Below are 16,882 nucleotides of genomic sequence, written 5' to 3' on the forward strand. Positions count from 1 at the left end.
ACTGCTGTGTAGGATGTAAGGGAATTTGCTGTCAATAATACTTGCTTGAAATTTAAAGGTAGCTTATACTATTTCAGTATAACTTGACAGAATTCTTTAAGTCGATTTTTCTCAAGTATAGCATTTTTGAGCGGTATCTTTTTTTTTTTTTTTTTTTTTTTTTTGCCGAGATGCGATATGTTATCTAAATGACAACAAAGTCCGATGTAAGATATTCACAAACCTACTCTGTACATACGTATTTCAGAAAAGTAAAAGAAGGAAGCAAACTAAGCATGCCACGGCTGTGGTGGGTATTAAACTAAACCAATAATTGTCTGAAACTTCCCGGCAGATTAAGATTGTATGCCGGACCGAGACTCGAACTCGGGACCTTTGCCTTTCGAGGGCAAGTGCTCTACCAACTGAGCCATCCAAGCACGACTCACGCCCCGTCCTCACTACTTCTGCCAGTACCTCGTCTCATACCTTCCAAACTTTTACCTCCCTGGTCTTGGCGGCTTTCTACTGATCGGCCAGCTGCAGGCTTTCAGCACCAGCCACATTCCTGCCCCGGTATCCAAGTCCCGCTCTCCTGCGCGGTACTGGCAGAAGTGAAGCTGTGAGGACGGGACGTGAGTCGTGCTTGGCTAGCTCAGTTGGTAGAGCACTTGCCCGCGAAAGGCATAGGTCCCGAGTTCGAGTCTCGGTCCAGCACACAGTTTTAATCTGCCGGGAAGTTCCATATTAGTGCACACTCCGCTGCAGAGTGATTCTGGCAATAATTGTCTGCTTGCAAGGCGCCGACGCACCCTTGACTCATAACTAGTAATAAGGTGCTGAAGTTGGTAGACGCCACACGCATCTTGCCTGAACACGCCGTTAAGCCGTCCGAGCAGATGCAGGAGCAGAGCACCAGCCGCCACCAGCGCTGATAGGCAGAGCGGCAGATTCACGGCCAGAGGCCGGAAGAGCCGGTACGCAGCCCCGGGGTGGATTACACGCAGCACTGCGCGCGGCTGCTGTGTTTAAATTTAGCCCCGCCCCGAGACCTCCCCGTCTTTTTAAGTGGGTGTTAAAAGAGATGCGGCGGAGGACGCGCCGCCGGGGTGGACCGACGCTATTCCTGGCCCGGTTCAACCCTTCAGCAACGTGACTACATCCCTCTGGGCTTCCGGCAGACCGATGCATATACAGGGTGTTACAAAAAGGTACGGCCAAACTTTCAGGAAACATTCCTCACACACAAATAAAGAAAAGATGTAAAGTGGACACGTGTCCGGAAACGCTTAATTTCCATGTTAGAGCTCATTTTAGTTTCGTCAGTATGGACTGTACTTACTCGATTCACCGTCAGTTGGCCCAATTGAAGAAAGATAATGTTGACTTCGGTGCTTGTGTTGACATGCGACTCATTGCTCTACAGTACTAGCATCAAGCACATCAGTACGTAGCATCAACAGGTTAGTGTTCATCACAAACGTGGTTTTGCAGTCATGTGCAATGTATACAATTGCTGAGTTGGCAGATGCCCATTTGATGTATGGATTAGCACGGGGCAATAGCCGTGGCGCGGTACGTTTGTATCGAGACAGATTTCCAGAAGGAAGGTGTCCCGACAGGAAGATTTTCGAAGGAGTTGATCGGCGTCTTAGGGAGCACGGAACATTCCAGCCTACTACTCGCGAGTGGGGAAGGCCTAGAATGACGAGGACACCTGCAATGGACGAGGCAATTCTTCGTGCAGTTGACGATAACCCTAATGTCAGCGTCAGAGAAGTTGCTGCTGTACAAGGTAACGTTGACCACGTCACTGTATGGAGAGTGCTACGGGAGAACCAGTTGTTTCCGTACCGTGTACAGCGTGTGCAGGCACTATCAGCAGCTGATTGGCCTCCACGGGTACACTTCTGCGAATGGTTCATCCAACAATGTGTCAATCCTCATTTCAGTGCAAATGTTCTCTTTACGGATGAGGCTTCATTCGAACGTGATCAAATTGTACATTTTCACAATCGACATGTGTGGGCTGGCGAGAATCCGCACGCAATTGTGCAATCACGTCATCAACACAGATTTTCTGTGAACGTTTGGGCAGGCATTGTTGGTGATGTGTTGATTGGGCCCCATGTTCTTCCACCTACGCTCAATGGAGCACGTTATCATGATTTCATACGGGATACTGTGCTGTGCTGCTAGAACATGTGCCTTTACAAGTACGACACAACATGTGGTTCATGCACGATGGAGCTCCTGCACATTTCAGTCGAAGTGTTCGTACGCTTCTCAACAGATTCGGCGACGGATGCATTGGTAGAGGCGTACCAATTCCATGGCCTCCACGCGCTCCTGACCTCAACCCTCTTGACTTTCATTTATGGCGGCATTTGAAAGCTCTTGTCTACGCAACCCCGGTACCAAATGTAGAGACTCCTCGTGCTCGTATTGTGGACGGCTCTGATACAATACGCCATTCTCCAGGGCTGCATCAGCGCATCAGGGATTCCATGCGACGGAGGGTGGATGCATGTATCCTCGCTAACGGAGGACATTTAGAACATTTCCTGTAACAAAGTGTTTGAAGTCACGCTGATACGTTCTGTTGCTGTGTGTTTCCATTCCATGATTAATGTGATTTGAAGAGAAGCAATAAAATGAGCTCTAACATGGAAAGTAAGCGTTTCCGGACACATGTCCACTTAACATATTTTCTTTCTTTGTGTGTGAGGAATGTTTCTTGAGAGTTTGGCCATACCTTCTTGTAACACCCTGTATACGACGTCCACCAGCTTCGTGGTGTCTACCACCACCACATGGCGTGTTCTACACACTGTAAATGGGCGAACTATAGCTCGTTTCAAATGCGATATAAACAGCTGTAGACTGCAGTTCTGTTTACAGATACAATTCTGATGACGATTATGGTGAAATAGGCAAGTCAAACATAGTTACAAGCAAAGATAACTCCGAAGAAATCATGGATAGCAGAAGAAACACTTCAGCTCAAAAAATGGCTTAAATGGCTCTGAGCACTATGGGACTCAACTGCTGTGGTCATAAGTCCCCTAGAACGTAGAACTACTTAAACCTAACTAACCTAAGGACAGCACACAACACCCAGCCATCACGAGGCAGAGAAAATCCCTTACCCCGCCGGGAATCGAACCCGGGAACCCGGACGTGGGAAGCGAGAACGCTACCGCACAACCACGAGAAGCCGGCCACTTCAGCTGATCGATGAAAGAAAGAAGTACTAAAATGTTCAGGGAAACGCAGGAATACAGAAATACAATTTCTGAGGAATAAAATGAATAGGAAGTACAGGGAAACAAAGGCGAAATGTCTGCATGAGAATATGAAGAAATAGAAAAAGTAATGATTGTTTGAAGGAATGACTCAGCATATAGTGAAAGAAACTTTATACGAAATTAAAAGTGAAGGTTACAACATAAAAAATGCAATGGGAATACTGCTGTTAAATGCAGAGGAGAGAGCGGATAGGTGCCATTGAAGGCCTGTATATCTGATGTGATAAAAGAAGAAGCAGGAGTCGATACGGAAGGAATAGGGGATCCTCTATTAGAAACAGAATTCAAATAGCCTTGGACGACTTAAGATCAAATAAAGCATAAGGGTTAGAAAACCATTGGAGGAAAAGGCAACAAAATCACTACTCACGTTTGTGGGTATAATGTATAAGATTGGCCATATACCACCACCGTTACCAAAAAACACCATCCACACAATTCCGCAGATTGTGTGAGCTGACAAGTGGGAGAATCAGCTTAACACATGCCTCCAAGTTGCTGTCAAGAATAATATACACAAGAATGCAGAAGAAAATTGGGGATCTGCTAGATGATGATCAGTTTCGCTTTACCAAAGGTAGAGGCACCAGAGAGGCGGTTCTGACGTTGCAGTTGATAATAGAAAAAATACTGAAGATAATTAAAACACATTCATATTTGTCGATCTAGAAAAAGTTATTGTATGTCCATCCTTGTGATTGGAAGTCTGGGGGACTTTGGCCGTTCACTTAAGTAAGAAAATGAAACATCTACAGTCGTTCTTATTATGGCGTTTATTGTATGCCTAGCAGTTTCGATGCTTCAATACACCATCTTCAGGCCGTATCGGATGCTGAAACGGTTAATACGACCCCTCCCGTCGGAGGTTCGAGTCCATCCTCGGGCATGGGTGTGTGTGCTGTTGTTACTATATACACTCCTGGAAATGGAAAAAAGAACACATTGACACCGGTGTGTCAGACCCACCATACTTGCTCCGGACACTGCGAGAGGGCTGTACAAGCAATGATCACACGCACGGCACAGCGGACACACCAGGAACCGCGGTGTTGGCCGTCGAATGGCGCTAGCTGCGCAGCATTTGTGCACCGCCGCCGTCAGTGTCAGCCAGTTTGCCGTCGCATACGGAGCTCCATCGCAGTCTTTAACACTGGTAGCATGCCGCGAAAGCGTGGACGTGAACTGTATGTGCAGTTGACGGACTTTGAGCGAGGGCGTATAGTGAGCATGCGGGAGGCCGGGTGGACGTACCGCCGAATTGCTCAACACGTGGGGCGTGAGGTCTCCACAGTACATCGATGTTGTCGCCAGTGGTCGGCGGAAGGTGCACGTGCCCGTCGACCTGGGACCGGACCGCAGCGACGCACGGATGCACGCCAAGACCGTAGGATCCTACGCAGTGCCGTAGGGGACCGCACCGCCACTTCCCAGCAAATTAGGGACACTGTTGCTCCTGGGGTATCGGCGAGGACCATTCGCAACCGTCTCCATGAAGCTGGGCTACGGTCCCGCACACCGTTAGGCCGTCTTCCGCTCACGCCCCAACATCGTGCAGCCCGCCTCCAGTGGTGTCGCGACAGGCGTGAATGGAGGGACGAATGGAGACGTGTCGTCTTCAGCGATGAGAGTCGCTTCTGCCTTGGTGCCAATGATGGTCGTATGCGTGTTTGGCGCCGTGCAGGTGAGCGCCACAATCAGGACTGCATACGACCGAGGCACACAGGGCCAACACCCGGCATCATGGTGTGGGGAGCGATCTCCTACACTGGCCGTACACCACTGGTGATCGTCGAGGGGACACTGAATAGTGCACGGTACATCCAAACCGTCATCGAACCCATCGTTCTACCATTCCTAGACCGGCAAGGGAACTTGCTGTTCCAACAGGACAATGCACGTCCGCATGTATCCCGTGCCACCCAACGTGCTCTAGAAGGTGTAAGTCAACTACCCTGGCCAGCAAGATCTCCAGATCTGTCCCCCATTGAGCATGTTTGGGACTGGATGAAGCGTCGTCTCACGCGGTCTGCACGTCCAGCACGAACGCTAGTCCAACTGAGGCGCCAGGTGGAAATGGCATGGCAAGCCGTTCCACAGGACTACATCCAGCATCTCTACGATCGTCTCCATGGGAGAATAGCAGCCTGCATTGCTGCGAAAGGTGGATATACACTGTACTAGTGCCGACATTGTGCATGCTCTGTTGCCTGTGTCTATGTGCCTGTGGTTGTGTCAGTGTGATCATGTGATGTATCTGACCCCAGGAATGTGTCAATAAAGTTTCCCCTTCCTGGGACAATGAATTCACGGTGTTCTTATTTCAATTTCCAGGATTGTAAGTCTAGGTACCGATGACCGCAGCAGTTAGGTCCCTTAGAAATTCACACACATTTGAACAACCACCCGTAGAGACAAAATTGCGGTTACAGGTGTTCTGCTTAAACCCGTTATACACTACTGGCCATTAAAATTGCTACACCACGAAGATGACGTACTACAGACGCGAAATTTAACCGAAAGGAAGAAGATGCTGTGATATGAAAATCATTAGCTTTTCAGAGCATTCACACAAGGTTGGCGCCGGTGCCGACACCTACAACGTGCTGACATGAGGAAAGTTTCCAACCCATTTCTCACACACAAACAGTAGTTGACCGGCGTTGCCTGGTGAAACTTTGTTGTGATGCCCCGTGTATGGAGAAGAAATGCGTACTATCACGTTTCCCACTTCGATTAAGGCCGGATTGTAGCCTATCGCGATTGCGGTTTATCGTATCGGGACATTGCTGCTGCTCGCGTTGGTCGAGATCCAATGACTGTTAGCAGAATATGGTATCGGTGGCTCAGGAGGGTAATACGGAACGCTGTGCTGGATCCCAACGGCCTCGTATCACTAGCAGTCGAGATGACAGGCATCTTATCCGCATGGCTGTAACGGATCGTGCAGCCACGTCTCGATCCCTGAGTCAACAGATGGGGACGTTTGCAAGACAACAACCATCTGCACGAACAGTTCGACGACGTTTGCAGGAGGATGGACTATCAGCTCGGAGACCATGGCTGCGGTTACCCTTGACGCTGCATCACAGACAGGAGCGCCTGCGATGGTGTACTGAACGACGAACCAGTGTGCACGAATTGCAAAACTTCATCTTTTCGGATGAATCCCGGTTCTGTTTACAGCATCATGTTGGTCGCATCCGTGTTTGGTGACATCGCGGTGAACGCACATTGGAAGCGTGTATTCTTCATCGCTGTACTGGCGTATCACCCGGCGTGATAGTATGGGGTGCCATTGGTTATACGTCGCAGTCACCTCTTGTTCGCATTGACGTCACTTTGAACATTGGACGTTACATTTCAGATGTGTTACTACCCGTGGCTCTACCATTAATTCGATCCCTGCAAAACCCTACATTTCAGCAGGATAATGCACGACCGCATGTTTCAGGTCCTGTACGGGCCTTTCTGGATATAGAAAATGTTCGACTGCTGCCTTGGCCAGCACATTCTCCAGATCTCTCACCAATTGAAAACGTCTGGTCAATGATGGCCGAGCAACTGGCTCGTCACAATACGCCAGTCACTACTCTTGATGAACTGTGGTATCGTGTTGAAGCTCCATGGGCAGCTGTACCTGTACACGCCATCCAGGCTCTGTTTGACTCAATGCCCAGGCGTATCAAGGCCGTTATTACGGCCAGAGGTGGTTGTTGTGGGTACTGATTTCCCAGGATCTATGCACCCTAATTGCGTGAAAATGTAATCACATGTCATTTCTAGTCTAATATATTTTTCCAATGAATACCCGTTTAACAACTGCATTTCTTCTTGGTGTAGCAATTTTAATGGCTAGTAGTGTAGATGTTGGCCTCTGATACGTCGTGTATGCGGATAGCGTTAACCCTCTCAGCAACAGCTAAGGACTGAAAATGGTGCATTGAAGCACCGAAACTGGTAGCCAGGCAATAAATGGTATCGTAAGGATGGCTATAGGTGTTTCATTTTCTTACCTTGAAAAAGTGTTCGACAATGTAGAAAGGGGCAAGCTGTTCGAAATTGTGAGAGAAATAGGGGTAAGCTACAGGGAAAGATAGATAATGTAGAAAATGTACAAGAATTAAGAAGGAATAATAAGACCGGCGGACCAACAATGAAGTGTTCGGATTAAAAAGGGTGTAAGACATGGATGTAGTCTTTCGCCGTTACTGTTCAATCCGTACTTGGAAAAACAAAAGACGGAAATAAAAAAAAGCTTCAAGAGTGGGATTAAAATTCAAGGTGAAAGCATATCAAAAATCTGTGATTACACTGATATCTTCAGTGGAAATGAAAAGAATTACAGGATCTGTTGAATGGAATCATCATTGTAATAAATACAGAATATGTAGTGAGAGTAAATCGAAGGAAGACGAAAGTATTGAGAAGTAGCGGAAATGAGAACAACGATAAACTTAAAATCGGTATTGGGGTTCACGAAGTAGGTGGAGTTAAAGAATTCTACTACCTAGTCAGTAAGGTAACCCATGACGGACGGAGGTAGGAGCATATAAAAAGCAGACTAGCACTAACAGAAAGAGTATTCCTGACCAAGAGAAGTCTAGTATTATATAGTAGCGAAATCATTACTGTAGGAAAACCCGAACAAGACTAATCGAAGCATTTGAGATGTGGTGCTACAGAAGAATGTTGAAAATTAGGTGGACTGGTAAGGTAAGCAATGGTTCTCCGCAGAAAGTGGAAAACACCAACAAGAAGAAGAGGCAGGATGACAGGACATATGTTACGACATCAGGGAATAACTTCCATGGTGAGGGAGCTATAGAGGGTAATAACTGTAGAGAAAATAGTGCCCCCCCCCCCTGCCCTACCCAAGAAAAAAAATGTTTATGTCCACATCCGTAGCTGAATAATCAACTCTGCTGACCGTCGAGCGGAGGACCTGGTTTCGAATCACGGCACTGCCAAGGATTTCTCCTTTGCGGGAGGACTGTATAGGGTCCATTCTGCATCGCGATGCCTGTTGAAGAGCTACGTGAATGAGTCATAGCGGCACGCAGGTGTGCAAAGCCCAAAACGCTGTGTTGTTTGCCTATCTACACCGTGTACAAGGGACACTTTCGGCAGAGGATGACACGACGGCCGGTCGAGCTCGATTGGCCCCTCTGAGGGCAAGACGGTGGTGCTTTGCTTTCCGTGATCATAACTATGACTGGAGTACCTAAGACTGAGGTTCTCAACGTCTGTGCTAAAATCTTCGATGTGGTTGAAAATGGAAAGGACTACGAATTCGACGAGAACTGAGATATGTGGTTCTATGAGAATTAGGAGTAGAACTCATAGTGAAAGGATATCATTGCCATGTTCGATGATGACACTGTTATATTCTATGAGAGTGAGGTTAAATTACGGGAATTGTTGAATGGAATGAATAGACTTCTGGACACCGAAATACGTTGGGAGTAAACCAAAGAGAAACAAAAGCAATGAGGATTCAGTGGTAGTACCCGTCGTAGGTTTTCCCTGTGATCAGTTAATTCTGTATGGTTCCTGTGGTGTCACCGCTAGACACCACACTTGCTAGGTGGTAACTTAAATCGGCCGCGGTCCTGTAGTACATGTCGGACCCGCGTGTCGCCACTGTGTATTCGCAAACCTAGCGCCACCACATGGCAGGTCACAAGACACGGACTTCACCTCGCCCCAGTTGTACGGACGACATAGCTTGCGACAAGACGTATCACGTCTTCCTCTCATTTGCCGAGCGACAGTTTAAATAGCCTTCAGCTAGTCCATCGCTACTACCTAGCAAGGCGCCATGTGTATCATTGCTAATTGCTTACTACTATGCAAGAGATGTATTTCAACAAGAAGAACATCATTAAAAGTTAAGTAGATGACAATCTCTCTTCTTTTCTTTATAGTTTTTCATCCAGTCTCCTGTTTCAGAATTTACGCCCGTCTGCGTTAGTTTCGCGTGCACCTAGCCACTCATTGTGTCGAGACCTTAGGGAATCGACACAACAGTTCCTATATATAGAACAGTCCTACTTCTACTTTGAACTACGAGGTGCATTCAAGTTCTAAGGACTCCGATTTTTTTTTCTAATTAACTACTCACCCGAAATCGATGAAACTGGCGTTACTTCTCGACGTGATCGCCCTGCAGACGTACACATTTTCACAACGCTGACGCCATGATTCCATGGCAGCGGCGAAGGCTTCTTTAGGATTCTGTTTTGACCACTGGAAAATCGCTGAGGCAATAGCAGCACGACTGGTGAATGTGCGGCCACGGAGAGTGTCTTTCATTGTTGGAAAAAGCCAAAAGTCACTAGGAGCCAGGTCAGGTGAGTAGGGAGCATGAGGAATCACTTCAAAGTTGTTATGACGAAGAAACTGTTGCGTAACGTTAGCTCTATGTGCGGGTGCGTTGTCTTGGTGAAACAGCACACGCGCAGCCCTTCCCGGACGTTTTTCGTTGCGGTGCAGGAAGGAATTTGTTCTTCAAAACATTTTCGTAGGATGCACCTGTTACCGTAGTGCCCTTTGGAACGCAATGGGTAAGGATTACGCCCTCGCTGTCCCAGAACATGGACACCATCATTTTTTCAGCACTGGCGGCTACCCGAAATTTTTTGGTGGCGGTGAATCTGTGTGCTTCCATTGAGCTGACTGGCGCTTTGTTTCTCAATTGAAAAATGGCATCCACGTCTCATCCATTGTCACAACCGACGAAAAGAAAGTCCCATGCATGCTGTCGTTGCGCGTCAACATTGCTTGGCAACATGCCACACGGGCAGCCGTGTGGTCGTCCGTCAGCATTCGTGGCACCCACCTGGATGACACTTTTCGCATTTTCAGGTCGTCGTGCAGGATTGTGTGCACAGAACCCACAGAAATGCACACTCTGGAGGCGATCTGTTCAACAGTCATTCGGCGATCCCCCAAAACAATTCTCTCCACTTTCTCGATCATGTCGTCAGACCGGCTTGTGCGAGCCCGAGGTTGTTTCGGTTTGTTGTCACACGATGTTCTGCCTTCATTAAACTGTCGCACCCACGAACGCACATCCATAACTCCATCACCACATGTCTCCTTCAACTGTCGATGAATTTCAATTGGTTTCACACCACGCAAATTCAGAAAACGAATGATTGCACGCTGTTCGAGTAAGGAAAACGTCGCCATTTTAAGTATTTAAAACAGTTCTCATTCTCGCCGCTGGCGGTAAAATTCCATCTGTCGTACAGTGCTGCCATCTCTGGGACGTATTGACAATGAACGCGGCCTCATTTTAAAACAATGTGCATGTTTCTACCTCTTTCCAGTCCGGAGAAAAAAAATCGGAGGCCTTAGAACTTGAATGCACCTCGTACAACGCTTGGTGACGATTAATTACCCACACAAAGAACTCCCTGCTCCAGTAATGAATAGGCCCCAATTAATGTGATGCAACCCGACAGCTCGCACTTATGGCTCTTCAGAAACCTATACTTAAATGGCGCAATGGACGTTATATGTGATAGGTATAATAATTTACTATTGCCCACTGGTTAACTTTTCCTTTACTGAAAATATATTGAATCTTACCAACAACATTTACTTTTTCTCTAAATAGCGAGGGAAAGACGCAAGCTTCTACACTCATTATAAAGTGTTCAATCACAACAGTATGCCAACCCGTCAAAAGCCTGACTAAGCAACTTTTGAAGCGTGGCCCGTTGCAAGACATGCAGAAAGGAAATCAGTGAGGTTATGGAAAGTAGATACGTGGATGTGGAGCCACTCCAGTGCCTTGGCAAGCTGCCTAGGTTTCTCGGTTGAAGATCCATAGCGCGAACACTACGATCCAGGTGGTCGTTTAGATTCTCCACTGGGTTTATACCCGGGAAGTTTGGAGGACAACGGAGCACCTCGATCTCTCCTTAGTGCCCGTCGAACCATCATACGTACATTGCGATCTGTGAGGCACCTTGAATTGTCCTACTGGTAAATGGCGTCACGACGAAGCAAAACAAATTGATCGTACATGGTCCCCAAGGATAGTTGAATACTTCTATTGATCCTTCTCGCCTTCAAGAATGGCGAAATACCCCGGGAATGACACTATAACATTCCTCAGACAATAACGCTCCCACCCAGCACTCCTGAAAGACAGGATATTCCGGAGACATGGCTTAGCCCCAGCCTGGGGGATGTTTCCAGAATGAGATTTTTCACTCTGCAGCGGAGTGTGCGCTGATATGAAACTTCTTGGCAGATTAAAACTGTGTGCTAGTTCTGCAAGGTTCGCAGAAGAGCTTCTGTAAAGTTTGGAAGGTAGGAGACGAGGTACTGGCAGAAGTAAAGCTGTGAGGACGGGGCGTGAGTCGTGCTTGGGTAGCTCAGTCGGTAGAGCACTTGCCCGCGAAAGGCAAAGGTCCCGAGTTCGACTCTCGGTCCGGCACACAGTTTTAATCTGCCAGGAAGTTTCAGGTATACATTCTCTTTCCTTTTCCGCTCACAAATGGTGCTTCGCAAAACAAGCGTGCATATCAGTTGTTCCCAACTTTCGTAGCCTCCTCTTTATTCTACCATCATCAACAACAGCACCTTACTAAACTTTGGAAGGAGTAATATTCTTTTTAATACTTCTATTTTTAAAATGACCTAAGATAAATAATATTTTAATTTTTGTAATTAAATTGTTAAACCATGAGCTAATAAGTTAATGAGACAACGGGCGCTGCTTATTTTTAACAGCCTTCTTTGTAGAATTTTGATGAGATTCTTACTACATAACGAATGGATAGATAAAAAAAGCCGCGGCAGAACACTCACATAAAAGCCACTGGCCTCTACTTCAGGCAGAAGGGTTGAAAGGGAATGAAGAGGAATGAAGGAAGAAGACGGATAGGTCTAGGAAAAATTACCCAGAATCGTGGGTCATGAGAGACTTACAGGACGGGATGGGGAGGAAATTGCTCAAGAATCGGTTCGCGACCAAAGTGAACTAGTCAACTATGAACCAATCGTTCCTCGTTCCCGGGGAACTGTAAGTAGACCGCCGCGATCGCAGTGAACTATGAACCGATCGTTCCTTCGAACTCGTTCCTCGGTCCTTTCTTTCATCTTGGTGAACCGTTCCTTTGCACCCGTTCGTTAGCGAACTACCCATCTCTAGCGCACACCTACAGTGGTCATTAGCGCCCAGACTAAGTTATGAATGCGCTGCGAGGCACAAGGTTAAAACAACAACTAAAAAGGACAACACTATAAAAGGCACATTAACAGGCAAGGGATTAAAAGAAAACACCATAATCAAATGTCCTTAGACAGGTTTGTCAAGTGGATAAAACGAAGAACGCGAGCAGCTGCTCCTCGGTCATCCGCTAAAATGTCATCCAGAGTACATCGCAGACGAAGATCAATGCGCAGTGTATTAAAATTCGGATAAGACGTTAAAATGTGACGTACCGTTAGCAATTGCCCAAATGGGCAGAACGGCGCCTGCGCAGCCGTCAGCAGATGGCGATGGCTGAACCATCAGTGTCCAATCCGCAACCGGGCCAAAACAACCTCCTCCCGCCGAGAAGGGCGTGAAGAGGTCGTCGAAGCCGTGGGGAGAGGTTTCAAGGCCGGAAGCTTGTTTTCAGTAAGTGTAGACCAATCGGCATGCCACAGTGATAAAATGCACTGACACATGACCCTGCTAAAATCAGATGAAGGCACACAACAAGAAGCTGTCCGAGGCTGGAGGACCGCAGCCTCGGCCGCGGCATCTGCAGCTTCGTTCCCAGGGATACCGACATGGCCAGGAACCCACATGAAGGTAACCGGAGAACCGTCGTCTGCCAGCTGCTGAAGAGAGCGTTGGATCCGGTGCACGAATGGGTGAACCGGATACGGATGACTGAGGCTCTGGATGGCGTTGCAACGGCTGATGTTCGACTTCAATTTTATTGGGAGAGCTTTGGGAACGTGTAGATCAGGTGTAAATCAGACGGCATATAGAGCACTAGTGCGACCAATGCTTGAGTACTACCCGAGTGTATGGGCTCTCCACCATGTCGTGTTAAAGGAAGATACTGAAGCAGTTCGTCGGCGTGCTGGTAGATCTGTCAACGGTAGGTTCAATCAACATGCAAGTACTACGGGTATGCTTAGTGATCTCACATTGGCAGTATTGCGAAAATTTAGAAATCCGGCTTTTGAGGAGGACTACAGAACGATTCTAATGCCGCCAATGTATGTCGACCAAGGACCACAAGATGAGCTGCGAGAAATTAGTCTTTAACGCAGTACTTTTCCTCTCTCGCTAATCGTGACTAGAAAAGAAAAAGAAATCGTGACAAAAAATAAAAACACTACAGCCGTCCTTATGATATTATTTTATTTTGTTTGTACCAGTTTCAACGCTTCATTGTGTCATCTTCAGGCTGTTTTTTATGCGATACAGGTTGATTTGATCACCACGAATAACCCATCAGTTGCCAGCATTACTGGATACGCAGATGTGTCAGCACTCCAACCATCAACTGCCAAATCATAAGGACGGCTGTAGGTATTTTTATTTTTTGTCGCGATAGTAATCGGCCGTCGTCCCAGAGACCTCCTGCTAAAAGGATGGACATACAAAAGAAAAGGAAATCACTAGTAGTGGTATGTGGTAGCCTTCGCCATATACCATACTGTGGCCTGCGGAGTACGTATGTAGATGTAAATGTAGAAGTGGAGCGAACGTGTAAGGTCAGTTAGCAGACATTGGTTTATTGCGAGAAATCAGAGAAGGTGTAGCTCATCTATAAAAGAGATCACCTACAGAATTCAGAAGACATACTTATAACAAGGCAAGTTTTTTTTGTTATATATTTTTTGGTTTCATCTACTTGATTTAGCAACTAACTTTCAATAATATGCTTAATTTTTAGTGTAAGAAAATTCATATAAAACGATTTTCGTGTATCTTTCATGTACAAAACATTACATTTAGGAAGGCTCTAATTATTTTTAAGTTTGGTTGTTTCCAATTTGCATTACCTGCTAGTTTGGTTTCTTTGGAAAAAAAAAGTGGGTTGTGGGTCATTTTGGCTCAGTAGCAAAAGCGGTGCCTCTCCATTTGAAAAGACATAGATTGCCTTAAAATCGTATTTACTTATTACCTCAAAAACATTTGTTCAGAAGGAGCTTTCAAACCAAAAACTTTACTACTGCGAACTTAATTATTACTATTATTGCTGCATTAACTTTAATAATGGAACATAAAAAACCAAATTTTTACTAAGTGTGTGAAGAAAGTATGAGAAAACCACATTTTATTTTATGCTTCCATAAAGTCTCTACTTCACCTAAGTTCCGAAACAGCCACCAACAGGTTTACAAGACTACATGAGCTACAGCCCATGCGCGTCGCGTGAGATTTTCATGTTCTATTCTCCAGCTCTCTAAACATTGTCATCGACTGTTTCGCAATTGTTGCTGGCATTACCTTATTACTTCTTCACTGAATAATTATTACATGTTTGTCTGTTTGCAGTATCTGCTCGTAACGGGCAACACATCGTCCGTAATTGGCGAGCAATCTGTACTCGGGGCCGGTTTTCCGTGCGCCACCCTCTATTATTTCTCTGCGATCAGCTACACAGGGCTAAACGAGAGGTTCTGCAGAATCACAGAAATTACTTCTAAAAGTGTGTAAGAATTCTGTAATGAATCAAAATCTATACTCCAGGGGAGGCGGGGAGGGGGGGGGGGGGTGAGTGCCACCTCTTGGTGCCCTTCATCCTTCAGTCACCTACACTACTAGTTTACAGTTTTTCACAAGAACCATATGTTGTTGTGGTCTTCAGTCGTGAGACTGGTTTGATGCAGCTCTCCATGCTATTCTATCCTGTGCAAGCTTCTTCATCTCCCAGTACCTACTGCAGCCTGCATCCTTCTGAATCTGCTTAGTGTATTCATCTCTTGGTCTCCCTCTACGATTTTTACCTTCCACGCTGCCCTCCAATATTAAATGGGTGATCCCTCGATGTCTAAGCACATGTCCTGCCAACCGATCCCTTCTTCTAGTCAAGTTGTGCCACAGCTCCTCTTCTCCCCAATTCTATTCAATACCTCCTCATTAGTTATGTGATCTACCCATCTAATCTTCAGCATTCTTCTGTATCACCACATTTCGAAAGCTTCTGTTCTCTTCTTGTCTAAAATATTTATCGTCCACGTTTCACTTCCATACAAGGCTACACTACATACAAATACTTTCAGAAACGACTTCCTGACATTTAAATCTATACACGATGTTAACAAATTGTTCTTCTTCAGAAACGCTTTCCTTGCCATTGCCAGTCTACATTTTTGCTCCCCAAATAGCAAAACTCCTTTACTACTTTAAGTGTCTCATTTCCTAATCTAATTTCATCAGCATCACGCGACTTAATTCGACTACATTCCATTATCCTCGTTTTGCTTTTGTTGATGTTCATCTTATACCCTCCTTTCAAGACACTGTCCATTCCGTTCAGCTGCTCTTCCAAGTCCTTTGCTGTCTCTGACAGAATTACAATGTCATCGGCGAACCTCAAAGTTTTTATTTCTTCTCCATTGATTTTAATACCTACTCCGAACTTTTCTTTTGTTTCCTTTATTGCTTGCTCAATATACAGATTGAATAACATTGGAGATAGGCTACAACCCTGTCTCACTCCCTTCCCAACCACTGCTTCCCCTTCTTACCCCTCGAATCTTCTAACTGCCACCTGGTTTCTGTACAAATTGTAAATAGCCTTTCGCTCCCTCTCTTTTACCCTGCCATTCTTCAGAATTTGAAAGAAAGTTTTCCAGTCAACATTGTCAAAAGCTTTCTCTAAGTCTACAAATGCTAGAAACGTAGGTTTGCCTTTCCTTAATCTACCTTCTAAGATAAGTCGTAGGGTCAGTATTGCCTCACGAGTTCCAACATTTCTACGGAATCCAAACTGATCTTCCCCGAGGTCGGCTTCTACCAGTTTTTCCATTCGTCTGTAAAGAATTCGCGTTAGTATTTTGCAGCTGTGACTTATTAAACCGGTAATTTTCACATCTGTCAACACCTGCTTTCTTTGGGATTGGAATTATTATATTCTTCTTGAAGTCTGAGGGTATTTCGCCTGTCTCATACATCTTGCTCACCATATCGTAGAGTTTTGTTAGGACTGGCTCTCCCAAGGCTGTCAGTAGTTCTAATGGAATGTTGTCTACTCCGGGGGCCTTGTTTCGACTCAGGTCTTTGAGTGCTCTGTCAAACTGTTTACGCAGTATCATATCTCCCATTTCATCTTCATCTACATCCTCTTCCATTTCCATAATATTGTCCTCAAGTACGTCTGCTTTCCCTTCTTTGCTAAGAACTGGGTTCCCATCAAAGCTCTTGATATTCATGCAAGTGGTTCTCCTTTCTCCAAAGGTCTCTTTAATTTTCCTGTATGTATCTATTTTACCCCTAGTGAGATAAGCCTCTACATCCTTACATTTGTCCTCTAGCCATGCCTGCTTAGCCATTTTGCACTTCCTGTCGATCTCATTCTTTAGACGTTTGTATTCCTTTTTGCCTGCTTCATTTACCGCATTTTTATATT

The 16,882-nt window shown here is 45.9% G+C and overlaps 1 non-coding gene across 1 annotated transcript; it reads right to left on the bottom strand.

The window, feature by feature from the left end:
- Positions 1 to 345: 345 nt before the first annotated feature.
- Positions 346 to 420, bottom strand: Trnas-cga (transfer RNA serine (anticodon CGA)). The gene has a single exon. It is a non-coding gene; the product is annotated as a tRNA-Ser (tRNA).
- Between the last annotated feature and the right edge of the window lie 16,462 nt (positions 421 to 16,882).

This window comes from Schistocerca nitens, chromosome 10 (assembly GCF_023898315.1).
Source record: "Schistocerca nitens isolate TAMUIC-IGC-003100 chromosome 10, iqSchNite1.1, whole genome shotgun sequence".
NCBI lineage: Eukaryota > Metazoa > Arthropoda > Insecta > Orthoptera > Acrididae > Schistocerca > Schistocerca nitens.